General features: G+C 37.1%; 1 protein-coding gene across 4 annotated transcripts in view; it reads right to left on the bottom strand.

Annotated features, from left to right (window-relative positions):
- Nucleotides 1-14,696, bottom strand: part of CNOT2 (CCR4-NOT transcription complex subunit 2) — a 117,332-nt gene that overhangs the window by 51,469 nt on the left and 51,167 nt on the right. Inside the window, exon 1 of one of the 4 annotated variants that reach the window (XM_017894050.1) lies at nucleotides 6,342-6,435. The exons of the other annotated variants lie outside the window; for them this stretch is intronic. The gene's annotated coding sequence lies outside the window, so the exon portion shown is untranslated. Of the gene's footprint in view, nucleotides 1-6,341; nucleotides 6,436-14,696 lie in introns of those variants that run through there. 4 annotated transcript variants of the gene reach the window in all.

Genomic DNA, 14,696 nt, shown 5'->3' with positions numbered 1-14,696 from the left:
ACAAGGTAGAAGTATCTTAAAATAATCAGGGAACATAAGACTGGGATGAAAACAAGCAGAGAAGTAACTGACCAGGCAAATGCTTGAAGGAAAAGCAGTCAGTTCACAGGGTCCGTAAGCCCCTCACTGGTATGGCTCAAGCAGCATGAACTTAGGTGGTGAAGGGTAGGAACTGATGTTAAGAGAGACTGGTTGGGGCTAGACCATATAGTGCACCTTGCAAGCCTGAGAAACTCTGGATTTTATTCTTTGTCAGATGGGAAATCAAGAGAGGGTTTAGGGGAAGTTTAAGAGTAACTTAATTTGGCTTTTTTTTTTTTTTTTTTTTTTTAAAGGTCCTAGCTACTCCATGAGGAATGGGCTAAAGAGGGTATAAAACGAAAGCAGAAAAATAGGGTGGTGAGTAGTAGTTGGATAAAGGATATACTCTGAGGCAGAACTAGTATGAATGGATGGATGGATGATATGAAAGGGTGAAACTATACCCATCTTCTCCCTGGAAGAAAAGTTAGCGTACACAGAAATCAATTTCTATACATTTCAAAGAGGATATGTCAATATTATATCAAAATACATTGAAATTACTGGTTATAACGTACGCTAAAAAGTTAATTTGGTAAACAAAAATTTTAATAAACGACAGTCATGTGCTGCATGACATTTCAGTCAATGATGAACCATATATATGACGGTGGTTCCACAAGATTATAAGCAAGCTGAAAAATTCCTATTGCCTAGTGATGTCTTGATAGACCTAAGCAAATATAAAAGTGTGTATATCAGTTTTAACAAAACAAAACATTTAAAAGTAAAAAAACAAAAAAATTCAAATAGAAAAAAACTAAGTATGAATATAAGGGAAGAAAATATTTTTGTACAGCTGTACATGTTTAAGTCAAGTGTTAAGAGTCCAAAAGATTAAATAAAAAAGTTACAGTAATCTAAGGTTAATTCATTATTCAGGAATGAAAATTTTTAAATAAATTTAGTGTAGCTTAAGTGTCAGTGTTTCCAATGTCCACAGTAGTATACTGTAATGTCCTAAGCCTTCACATTCACACACCACTTACTGAATTACCCAGAACAACTTTCAGTTCTGCAAGCTCCATTTATAAGTGCCCTATATAGGTGTAACCTTTTTTAAAAAATGTTTTCTATCTTAATTTCACTGTGTCCTTTCTGTGTTTAGGTATGTTTAGATACACAAATACCAATGTGTTACAACTGCCTACAGAATGCGTATAGTAATATGCTGTACAGGTTTACAGCCTAGGAGCAAGAGGTTATATCACCCAGGTTTGTGTAAGTATGGTCCACATTCGCAAAATTGCCTGACGCATTTCTTAGAATGTACTCCCATTGTTAACTGACATACAGCTGTAGTTTAAAATTTAATCAGACTTCATCATATATTAGATACACAGCATTAGAATCTTTGGTGTGTACAATTTGTCAGCTTTAGTCAAGCAAACAAGTGCTTGTATCTACTTTGTTAAGTGACCGCCTTTTTACTTGACACTCACACCAGACTTTCTAAGAACAAGAAGCAGGACAAATTGAGATTTTACCAAGAAAGAATATATGCATGTAGCAAAATCAATGTTCCTTTAACGTTTTTTGAACACAGATCTAAAACGTTTAATCAAGACATTTAATCTTTCCTTTGATTTCAGAAGAACTAAGCAGCATATTCTAAAAAGTACACAGAGGTCAGGAACGGTGGTTCGTGACTGTAATCCCAGCACTTTGGGAGGCCAAGACAGGCGGTTCACTTGAGGTCAGGAGTTCAAGACCAGTCTGGTCAACATTGTGAAACCCTGTCTCTACTAAAAATACAAAAAAATTAGCCAGGCATGGTGGCGTGCACCTGTAATCCCAGCTACTCAGGAAGCTGAGGTGGGAGAATTGCTTGAACCCAGGAGGTGGAGGTGGAGGCTTCAGTGAACCAAGATCATTGTGCCACTGTACTCTAGCCTGGCTGACACTACGAGACTCCGCATTTAAAATAAAATAAAAAATACAGAGATAAAAAAGCTAATCCTCTGTACCAAACCGAATCCCCAGAAAGAACTGGCCTCAAAAAGTAACAGAGAAAGAATTAAACTGGAAGATGTAATGGAGGCACTTAAGTTGGGTGGATTTTCCCAGTATACTCCTCCTCCATTATTTAGTTTAGACTAGCTATGAATTCCTAAGGTATGATATTCTCAACATTTAAATACAGTATTTCAAAGCCAAATGTGGTAAATCAGAATAACCATAGAAATTTACCAAAAAAAAAAAAAAAAAAAAAACAAACTTCAGATAATCTAACCAAGAACTTTAGAGAAGACTGTAAAGTGGTCCCTGATACAGGCAGGATGAATGGCAATTAGGGAACCGACGAAGTAAGAGGCAAGGCATGAAGCTACATAGAGGATACAGCTCAAAATCCCTGAGATCATCACCTCAACATGACTTTGCAGCACTAGTTATCTTAGAACCCAACACAAATCTTATGTTTCAGCTTAATTTTCGCTATTCACAGTTGTTACTGTTCATGGTCATCTCTGAAAAAGGTCACTTTAACTCTGAAAAATGCTGTCGGTAACTTTTGTGATCTTCAACAATTAAAATTCAAGTTGATCAAACCAATCCTACATATTTATTGAAATTATTTATATCATCAGTATCTTTTCATTTCTACTGTCATTTCCTGGCTGATATGGTTTGGCTCTGTGTCCGAACCCAAATATCACCTTGAACTGTAATAATCCCCACGTGTCTCGGGAGAAACCCCGTGGGAGGTGACTGAATCACGAAGGCAGGTTTTTCCTGTGCTGTTCTCATGATAGTGAATAAGTCTCATAAGATCTGATGGTTTTATACAGGAGGGTTCCCCTGCACACGTTCACTCTTGCCTGCCGCCATGTAAGACGTGACTGCTCCTCATTTGCCTTCTGCCACAATTGTGAGACCTCCCCAGCCATGTGAGACAATTAAAACTCTTTCCTTTATAAATTACCCAGTCTCGGGTACGTCTATATTAGCAGCGTGAGAACAGACTAATACACTAGAACAAGCCACTCCAATAGCCTCCAAACAGGTCTTTATTAATCTATTCTTCTTCCCCTCAATTCTACTCTCCCATATCAAAGTGATTTTTTAAAGTAAAAATTTCTTATCTTCATGGATTTGCTGATAAAAATTCCTTAACAGCACTCCCAAATCAACAAGGCTTATAAGACGTTTGCAACCTCTGACTTCTCTCCTAAGTCCCCTGACACCACCAAACCCTTGCCATACCTTCAGTTACTCAGAACACAAGGTAGTTTCCATGTCAAGGTCTTTGCATATGCTGATACGGCTACTTAAAATGCCCTTTCTCCCATTCTTTGAAATTTTCACACTAAGTTAGGACTCTTGTTTTATACAGTCACTGAAAACACTTTATCATAACTACAACTATAAAATAATAAATTATTGCACCAGGCAATATTTTAAGTGCTTTAAATTTTATTTTTTTATGTAATTATCAAGATAATGCTATAAAGTAAGAAAAATTAACTATCCCTACTTTGTAGCTAAGGACCAGAGAAGTTAGGTAAACTTCCTATGGTTATGTATCTGATAAATGCGGAGATGGGTTTTGAACCCAGACCAATTTGCTAGAGTACCCCTTTTTAACCATGATAGTACACTGACTCTCAAATACACAATTAATAGTTGAATGTGTGTTTTGTTCTTGAATCTGTAAAGGGAAAAAAGGAGCAAATAAAAAGCTGGTTGGAGGAGGGAGGTCCTTATGCTGTGAACAATGGTAAGTAGGGTATACCGCAATTCGAATATTTATGTGTGTCAAAAAGATCACTTTAGCACAAGTACAAGAATGGACTGATTATGACTGACTATAGACATGTGAGACAAAAGCCAGTCTCTACAAGACTAATCACATGTGTTTTACAGAAAGTTGCATTAATTTGAGAATGAAGTTACACTTAAAAGAAATACTATTATACCAATTAAAAATTATTACCCGCCAGGCGCAGTGGCTCATGCCTGTAATCCCAACACTTTGGGAGGTTGAGGTGGGTGGATCACCTGAGGTCAGGAATTCAAGACCAGCCTGGCCAACATGGCAAAACCCCATCTCTACTAAAAATATAAAAATTAGCTGGGAGTGGTGGTACACACCTGTAGTCCCAGCTACTTGGAGGCCGAGGCAGGAGAATCACTTGAACCTGGGAGGTGGAGGTTGCAGTGAGCCAAGATGATGCCACTGCACTCCAGCCTGGGTGACAGAGTGAGACCACGTCTCAAAAATCCAAGGAGGGCTTCAGATAAGTAGAAATAACTATTAAAAGTTATATATACCCAGTTTCTATGTTCCCAAAGAACTAGCATTTTTAGGTACTTAAGTATAGTGAACACAATTTAACCCTTCAAGGAATTAGGATAATTATAACCAAACTCTTAATTTCATTATAAAAGGTCTAATGTAGACATTATAGCATTACATATAGAGGACACATCTAGAACTTGTGTTAAAACAAAAACAATTCCCTAGTAGCAACTTTTTATTGTAGATTCTCTAATGTAGGGAGGAGTTTTACTGCTAACATGTTGATACAGGTGTCACATGGTAAAATCAATTGTCTCATTCACTGCTTCATACTGAGTACCACATTTTCACTCCCAGCTGCAGAGTTTGTACTCGTTTTGCATTATACAAGATGAAGAGTGCTAACTGCAAGATATACAGTACCTAAGAACGGGGAAAAAGTGTTCCTTTCTCAGGCACTGTTTTCCTAATGGAGATCTGAGTAATTTAGGATTTGTCTTCTTTCTTTCTCTCTGAATTCCATATTCAGTATCAACAAACACTTAATATACAAATATGCACAATTTCTTGTCTATAAAATAGGCAGAAACTTAATAGAAAATCACAGCTAACTGCCATTAACACTCAGCTGCCTTTTATCAAGGTGTAGCCAATTAACATCTGAAACCAATCATGAGGAGTCCTAATACCTGAAGACAATCTGGTGTTTTTATAATTGCCCTTTAGAGGGAAAACATGATAGGTAAAAATCTCACAGACTGCCCAAATTCTATGGAAGCAGAATATTCCTATATCAAATATTATATTGTTACAACCTGGAAATATTTGTTAAGAAAGATATTTTTGTTTTAGTAGTATTTTTCCCGATAGGATTTTAAACTGCTTATCCTGCTTCACAACTACTATAAATAATTCTAATTTTATTTAATTCTTGAAAAAGAATTTTAAAAAGGGGAGTGCTTAAATAAAGGACAGAAAGGCACCTACACTGCACAAAAAAATTCTAGCTTCTTAAAGAACAAAGACATTAATACCTGGAAATCTTAACTAAAACAAAACAAATAAAACCTCTCTCTTCACGTGAGAAACAAATTCAAGTCCTCCTAGTTCTAGAATACTGTGGTTTCATATTTTTAATATGATATATGCATAATGAAAAGTTCATGAATTTTCTTAGGATGGATCTAAGAAAAGCGAAGAATCAGATAAATTTTAAAGTCTAGAATTACAAATCACCAAATCAATAGCATGGAAACAAATAAGAGCAACTCATTTCATAGTTTTAGCCAATGCAGAATGACCATAAAGAAGCAATAAAGGCCTTAATGAATACCAAAGATAGTTAACATGTAGATACACACACAAAAATCTATGACTGGTTGGAAACAGGCTTTAGTAGAAAACTATGGACCTATACAAACATTTCCACAACAATCATTTTGGAGAGTAGATAAATATCCTGGCAGAGTCCTTTCCAAGGTTTACAGAAATATTTAGCATTATTTCTGTATATTTTTGGGGGGCTCATCCAATAAAACAAGATGGCCTGTATCTGAAAGATGGGGAGGGTGTGTATGAGTGTTGGTGGGGAGAGGGGAGGGTGAAAAAACACATCACTCTTTCCCAATCCGAAAACTAGAATCTGGTGTCTGAAGCTGATTATTCAGAAAATAATCCGAAAAGCCATGTACGTTATCCCTTAATATGCAATCCCAAAGTCTGCAAATTCTCTAGGGAGTGTTACCAAAATGCTACAAATGCCTCCACAAGTTTGACTCTGATCTAGAGAGAATAAGTTCTGTATGCTTCAACATGAATAAACTGATTTTGTGGTTTTCTAGAATCTTAAAATGTGCTGCACCAATATGCTTTATACAGATTCACACTCGAACAATCAATATATAAGCTTTAAAAGCAAAGTGCATCATCCTAAAACCAAAATTCTAATTATTCAAAAAGTGCTAATCCACAGGAAAAAAGTACACATATACCAAACTAAAAAACTAAATATAATTGGTACCTCTTATGAGCAGTAAGAAGTTAAAAGTTGAGAACTCGGCCAGGCGCGGTGGCTCACGCCTGTAATCCCAGCACTTTGGGAGGCCGAGGCCAGCGGATCACGAGGTCAGGAGATCGAGACCATCCTGGCGAACACGGTGAAACCCCGTCTCTACTGAAAATACAAAAAAATTAGCTGGGCGTGGTGGCAGTCGCCTGTAGTCCCAGCTTTTAGGGAGGCTGAGGCAGGAGAATGGCGTTAATCCAGGAGGTGGCGGAGCTTGCAGTAAGCGGAGATTGCGCCGCTGCACTCCAGCCTGGGTGACAGAGCAATACTCCATCTCAGAAAAAAAAAAAATAAAGAGTTGAGAACTCACACAATAGAGCCTGAAATTAAAGTAGTACTTTATCTTTAAATATTAGGATGTAAAACTATAAAATACAAATTGAATGACATATAACAGTAGAAAATTTCTACATTTAGAATACAAAACAAATCCTCTATTCATAAAGAAGGAAAATCTTCTAATGAGAATATTTTAAATCCTTAAAAGAGGGTAGGCAAAGATGGGTCTGATAAAGAGGGAGGAAGGAAGGGAATATGAATATATATTGAGAAAAAAACGGGATGTACTTTGCTGAGGGAGATGTGTTTGTATAGAGCTTCCAGTTATCTAAAAAAACTCAAGAAAAAAAAGGGAGACAAATTGCTGGGAAGTCTGTATTTTGAAGACTTGTTTTGAGACCTGAAATACCAAATACACTAGTACCCCAATCTCATTTAACCCTCACATACTTTCGCTCAAGAAATTTAGCAACCATAGGCCATCTTAAGAGTCCGTTTTTCTTGGGTTTAATGTGAATGTCTTGTATGTGCAAAAATCTATAAATCACATGAACATGAATTATATGGGATAGATGTAAGAGAACGAAAGAAACAAGTTTTGAAAGCTTTCTAAGAAGCTCAAAAGTATAGTAGTGAAGACCCAGAACTACATCCCTACAAAATTAAATCTGTAATGTTTAGATCATGATTTCCAGTGCAAGGCAGAGAAGGAGAAAATGCCAGGAGTGTTGACCTCTCTCTGTCTCTCCCTCTCTCTCTCTCTCTCTCACAGACACACACACACAGAGGACACAGGATGTGACGAGTTTATTCATTCGTTCAACAAATATTTGCTGAATTATGTACCAGGTATCTGTACTTATTTGTGTTAACTTCAAACCTAGAGATTGGTAGAAATGTTCCAGTCCTCCTGTCAAGACTTCAAGGAAAAAGATGTTTGAAGTTTGTATTTCTGTACAGATTAAAAACATAGCTACCTGCCTAATACCTCGGGAAAAAATAGCACATCTAAAGCTAGTGGAAGAAAACCAAAACTTGCCTCCTTCTGAGACCAAGTTACATATGGCAAAATTATAGCCTATGGACTTACGCCTTGCCCAACTTTTTTTTTAGCTTCTTTTTTGAACATGGGTTTTCTGGACCTGTTATATAAACTGTGGAGAATATAAAGTTTAAAAAAATTTTAAGAATCTTCCTTTGCATTATAATATTAATAGTTTATTAAGGTTTTTTCCTATGTCACATCTAACAAGAATTAAAATTATTTCTTCTACACTATTTTTTAAAATAATTTATGAGTTTTATGAGAAAAATAATTTATAACAAACATTGTTATTTCTAAACTAACAAAATGACTCATTGATAAAATGGCCCAACATCCACCCTCAAAATACTGATGACAGTACCGTTTTCCCCCCGGCTTTCCCCACCACATACTTACCTGTGCAACTTCTTTCAACATTTGCTACTCTGGGGATTGGAAAGCTCAGAGCTGGAGGCTGAAGTGAAGAAGGAAAGGTTGGAGGGTGAGCCATGGTACCAGCCCCACACTAGGAGCTCCCCTGAGATATTACAGGAGGGTTCACACCATAGCTCTTAAGTTCGACTCCAGCAAATAGTAAGAAAGGAGTCCAACCAGAACATGATTAACGATGGGATTCTTCCACTCTTGAAAAATAAGGAAATCATGCTATAAAGTTCTGAATGTCCAGTTTCAACATTATGACTCCCTGTTCACCTCTTCATTATTCCTGAAACCCAGGTTCAACTTTCAGACTAATTCAAAGTACTAAGTTTACAAAAAAAAAAAAAAGAGCAGTGCTCATTATAACCTTACACACTTTTCCAGAAAATGCAAAAACAGAGTTTACCTGGCCATCATGAAAACATGTAAGGCAATGTGTTCAACTACTTTGTGCCTATCCACTCCTTATACACTCTCTTGCTCTCTCGAGTACTCAACATTAAATCTAAGGCTCTCATACACATTAACACCATCAACAAGCAGAATTAAAGTTGCACTATATGGATGTACTTAAAATTCCTAAAGGTGGCCCAGTGAACTTGTAAAAACTACACATAACTCTGATATAAGTACATTCCTTGGGAAAAAGTGAATTTCTTAACTGTTCCATGCTGATAAAAACAAATAAGGACCCCTCCATTTAAAAAAAAAAACAACTTGGCACTTTAACCAAACGAGATAACAAAGAAAAAAATTTTAAGATTTTAAAACAAAACAATCTGAATATAGGATTTAAATAAGATACGAAATCCAGGCCAGACACAGTGGCTCATGCCTATAACCCCGGCACTTTGGGAGGCTGAGGTGGGCAGATCACCTGAGGTCGGGAGTTCGAGACCAGCATGACCAACAAGGAGAAACCCTGTCTCTACTAAAAATACAAAATTAGCCAGGCATGGTGGCCAGCATGTCTGTAACCCCAACTATTCGGGAGGCTGAGGCAGGAGAATCGCTTGAACCCAGGAGGCAGAGGGTGCAGTGAGTTAAGATCGCACCACGGCACTCCAGCCTGGGCAATAAGAGCAAAACTCCATCTCGAAAAAAAAAAGGGGAAAAGGAAAAGAAAAAGATATGAAATTGATTCACTTTTACAAAATACTGAATCTTTGAAAATATAAAAGTGAGTTATTATTCAGAGAAAATAGACTCTAAAACTAATAAAATAGAAGCTTATTTAAGACATCTATTCAATAGCATAAATAGGTATTACTGAAGGTGACGAATTATTTTAAAACCTTTACATTTTAAAATATAAAGAGGTATCAGAATCCTAATTTATGTTATAGGACGTAATTAAAATGAAAAGTATTCCTTTAGCAAGGAAAGACATGATCTTTAAAATGTTTCTAAACATCTCGCCATGTACACTAATTCAATAATCATTGAGTGAGCATCTACTACACCCAGTGCTAGATGTTAGGTATTACATTTTATACTCATATACTTTATTCCCTTCATGCTCAGAATAAAAGAACATCAGAAATCAAAGGGAACAGAGGTGAAACACATTTACAATGGACTCCTGCACCAATACCAAGGCCTCCAAGGCTTTCATGACCTTACTCTGTTACCTCTAGTCTCCTCTGTTAGCATTCTCCCCGTCTCTTCATGTGCTCCTGCCATACTGGCCTCCTTGCTATTCCTCAAACACATCAGACATACTCCTGTCTCTAAGCCCTTGCATTTGTTATCCTCCAGGAATGCTCTTTCTCTAGACATCCAGATGGCTTCCTATTCACCTACTTCAGCTATGAAGTCATCTCAGTAAGGAATTCCTTGTCTATTTAAAATTACAATACTTTGTCCCCCCACTCCTTACATTTAGTTTTACATTTCCTTAGTCTTCTCCAATCCGAGACTTATTCCAGTCTTTCCTCTCATCTTTCCCAATATTGATGTTGTATCACACACACTGCAGAATGTCCCACAATTTGGGTTTGTCAGATATTTTCTCATAATTAGATTGAAGTTGTGCATTCTGAAAGCCACATCACCACAGGTGATGTAGTCTTCTCAAGTGTATCATATGTGATGCATATATTCCAATATATGAGTGCATATGATGTTAATATGTCTTATTATAGGTGAAGTTAACCTTGATCATGGTTAACGTGGTATATCTGGAAGTTTTCTCCACTGTAAACTACTAGTTTTCTCTTTTTAAATAAGAAATGTTTTGGAGAAGTACTGTGAGAACATGCAAATACCTGTCTGTCCTTACATTTCTGTCCACTCATTATAGCATTCATCCATGAATACTGCTTGCAGTAACTATTCCGTGGTTTTTTCTTTTTGTTTTTTTGAGAGGGAGTCTTGCTCGTCGCCCAGGCTGGAGTGCAGTGGCACAATCTCGGCTCACTGCAAGCTCCGCCTCCCAGGTTCACGCCATTCTCCTGCCTCAGCCTCCTGAGTAGCTGGGACTACAGGTGCCCGCCATCACGCCCAGCTAATTTTTTGTATTTTTAGTAGAGATGGGGTTTCACCATGTTAGCCAAGCTAGTCTCAATCTCCTGACATTGTGATCTGCCCGCCTCAGCCTCCCAAAGTGCTGGAATTACAGGCATGAGCCACCGTGCCAGGCCTACCGTGGTGTTTTAATGGTAATTTTCTACTTTCCTTCTCTATTTAACAGAAATGCTTTAACAAAGCAAACCAAATCTTTTAAAGATTTCACTGTTAACTATGCCCACAGTGTCAAAGACTTTATATAAATGGACCCAAGTGATTCAGGTAGAAGGTGAAGACTAGTGGCTCAAACTAAAGGCTCTTCACTCCACCAAGCACATTTGTTTTAGCTTTATCACAGTGCCTTTAGAAAAGTGCCTTGGGGCCGGGCGCCGGTGGCTCAAGCTGTCAATCAGCACGTTGGGAGGCCGAGACGGCGGATCACTGAGGTCAGGAGATCGAGACCATCCTGGCTACACGCGTGAAAACCCCGTCTCTACTAAAAAATACAAAAAAACTAGCCGCGAAAAGCTATAGCACAAAATCCTTCCCCTGGTCCGCGGTGGCCGGGCCCACCTGCTATCCCAGTACTCCGGTATGCTGAGGCAAGGAGTACATGGTCGTCAAACGCCGGGATCGGAGCTTGCAGTGAGACCGAGATCGGCCACTTGCACTCCGCAGCCGGCGCCTAGAATGAGACTCCGTCTCAAAAACAAAAAAAACAAACAAAAGGCCTTGGTAGAAAAGAAAAGAATAGGTGTAAAATTTCACGTGCTCTTAGCATTTTGGCCCTAATAAGGGTGTTTTCTTTTCCTTGAAAACATCTTCAAAATTGAAGATGTTTTCTTCAAATTTTCAAAATCCTTGAAAACATCTTCAAAATCATATAAAATTAGCACATTTATTATACTGTCTTTAATTTACTGATCCAGATAAAATAATACAGAGATAATATACTATTTTATGCTATACAACACAGATTTTTTAAAGAAATGCTAATTAGTAAAATGTTTACCTTATAGCTGAGAAAATGAATGACCACTGTATCTACGAGCCTCCTGGATTCTTAAGGGAATTAGGAAATTCAGGGCAAACAGTTCAACTTTTAAGTTAAATTGAATCAGGACTGTGACAATTCTACGTAAGAACTGGAATTCATTTACTGACCTGTACTGTTTTATATTTCTTTCTAAATGACCTTAAGTGCTGATAAATGGCCCAAGATTTGTGTATATTGCACACTATATAGTATTTTATATAACAGAAAGCTTCCAAGCCTTGTCTGAATATTGACACAAAAGCTTATTCTCTTTATCAGGAATGGTTTTCATTCATCTTCTCAACCAAAATACAGTTTTTAAAAATGAAATAGGGGTGAGTGGCTCACACCTGTAATCCCAGCATCTTGAGAGGCTAAGGTGGGAGGATCACTTCACACCAGGAATTAAAGACAAGTCTGACATAGTGAGACCTTGTCTCTATAAAAAATTTAAGATATAGTGAGACCTTGTCTCTACAAAAAAATTTTTAATAAGAAAAAATACTTTAAAAAAATGAAACATTAAGATTTTCACTTCCAACCAAGAGAGAGTAGTGGTAGTACTAGTTGTAGCAGTAGCCCACCTAAAACAACTTGAAAATGGACAAAATATATTAAACAATGAATTTTAGACACAGGATATTAGGCCATGCAGGACAACAATCCTTGAGACAAGAGAAAGAATCAATGAGGGCTCAACAACTACCCTTGCTTATAAGACCGGAAGAGTTTTCAGTCTGCAGTGAGGGAGAGGGATTCCAGACTGGTGGAGCCCAGCAATCTTTGTGAACTGAGGAAGTGGAAAAGACAGTCTGGGTAATTAAAGGCAGCCAGAATGAATAGGCTGGGACACTAGACGAGAGAAAGTGGCACAGAGAAAAGAGTTCTGAAAATATGCAGAGCGTCCCTCTGAGTCTTCAGCTAAGTACTGATTAGCACATGCATGTAAGGAAACTATCAGAAACTTTAAAAAAAAAAAAAAAAAAAAGCCACCTGAAAGAAACAGAGAAAACAATCCCCACGGCCCAGACAGGGCTGGGAATCATTTATTTTCCTACCAGCCAGAGTAGAAAAACATAATTTACATAATTCAGAAAAGAATTGCTTAAGTAGTTGGAAGAAAATTAACCCTAAAGACTACTCTGGTTCTGTTAAACAAGACCTAAAAAAAAAAAAAAAGAAAAGGATGTCTCAAAGATCAAATGGTTTCCATTATAAGTAACTTAACTGCAACCACAAGAAATCTAAGGAATATTAATACAAATACAAACATTATATAGCACTCAACAAGATAAAGTTTCCAAAGACTGGCATCCAAGCAAAAAACACCAGCCATACAAAGCAACAGTAAAAGAGAACAGGTAATGAGGAGGGAACAAAAAACCAACACTCAATAGAAACAGACAGAGTTTCTACTAGTAAACATGAGTAATAGAATTAGTAGACAATGATATTCAAAGAGGTACAATTACATTTTGTATGTAAAAGAAGGCAGAACAATGGGCATGCCGAAGAAAAGATTAGCAAACTTAAAAACATAGTAATATTTTATCCTAACTAAAACATGGTGAGAAAAAAAGAAAAAAAAAATGAACAAAGCATCAGTAAGCTATGGGACAACTCCAGGCAAGTTGATATATGTGTAATTGGAGTCCTCAAAGGACAGTAAGATGGGTAACATATTCAAATAAATAATGGATGAAAAAAATTCCTAAATTTGTATAAACATACAAATTCAAGATGCTCAACAAATCCCATGCACAAGACTCATGAAAAAATTACACCAACATAGACCTTAACAAAGCTGTGTAAAATAACTGACAAATTTAAAAATCTTAGTATTAGCCAGAGAGAAAAAGGTATATTATATACAAAAGACTAAAGATAAGAATGACAGCAGACTTTTCATGGGAAATAAGATAGTGAAGCACCATTTAAAAATTTCTAAAAGCAAAAAACCTGTCAATTTTGAACTTCAGACTCAGTGAAAGTATATTTACAAATAAAGGTGAAATAAAGACTTTTCAAACAAAACCTAAAATAATTCATTACCACTAGAAATGCCTTAGGAAAAAAATTTTTAATCCTTTAGGCAGAAGAAAAATATTATGAAGAAGGGAATAAAAAAGGAAGAGAAGTGAGCAAGAAAATAAAGAAAGCAGGGCAAGGGAGGGAATTAAACAAAAGAAGGGAAACGAGAGAAGAAAGGGATAAGAAGTAAGAAGAGAAAGGAAAAGATGGGAAGAAAAGGAGTCAACAAACCTATTCAGTTATGAATGATAATAAAAAGCAGAAATAACATTACCACCACCCCTAAAATTACCATGAACCATGAGAAAATATAACAGAAGTCTAAGCAGAAAATGTTTCCCTTAGAAAATGAGATTTCAGCTGAGATCTAAAGAATAATTAAAATAGATGTTGTTTGGTAGTACTACTAAGAATCCAGAACGCTCCACTAAATAACAACTAAAATTGCTCCATAAAATACTAACTTTATCCAATCAACAATACTTACTACATGCCAGACATTATTCTCAGGGGAGGATATAGTAATGAACAAAATAAACACTAACAGAGGTTACATTTTTAAGTGTACAGCTGAACCTGGAAGGGAGCAAGGGAAATTCAGCACCCTTAAACAAGAGTAAAAGCTAGAATCCCAGAGAAGCCACAAGCTTATATTCCTAAAGGAGAAGCTATTTAAAAAATCTTTTTATAAATCAGATACCTTAAAATGTTACACCATGGCTGGGAGCAGTGGCTCATGCCTGTAATCCCAGGCCGAGGTGGATGGATCACCTGAGGTCAGGAGTTCGAGACTAGCCTGGCCAATGTGGTGAAACCCCATCTATACTAAAAATACAACAAAAATTAGCCAGATGTGGTGGCAGGCGCCTGTAATCCCAGCTACTCGGGAGGCCGAGGCAGGAGAATCACTTGAACCAGGGAGGTAGAGGTTGCAATGAGCCGAGATTACACCATTGCACTCCAGCCTGGGCGACAAGAGTGAAACACTACC

Source organism: Rhinopithecus bieti, unplaced genomic scaffold (genome assembly GCF_001698545.2).
Source record: "Rhinopithecus bieti isolate Rb0 unplaced genomic scaffold, ASM169854v2 scaffold_25288, whole genome shotgun sequence".
Taxonomy (NCBI): domain Eukaryota; kingdom Metazoa; phylum Chordata; class Mammalia; order Primates; family Cercopithecidae; genus Rhinopithecus; species Rhinopithecus bieti.
The sequence above is the reverse complement of the archived record's forward strand: the minus strand, read 5'-3'. Positions and strand labels throughout refer to the sequence as shown.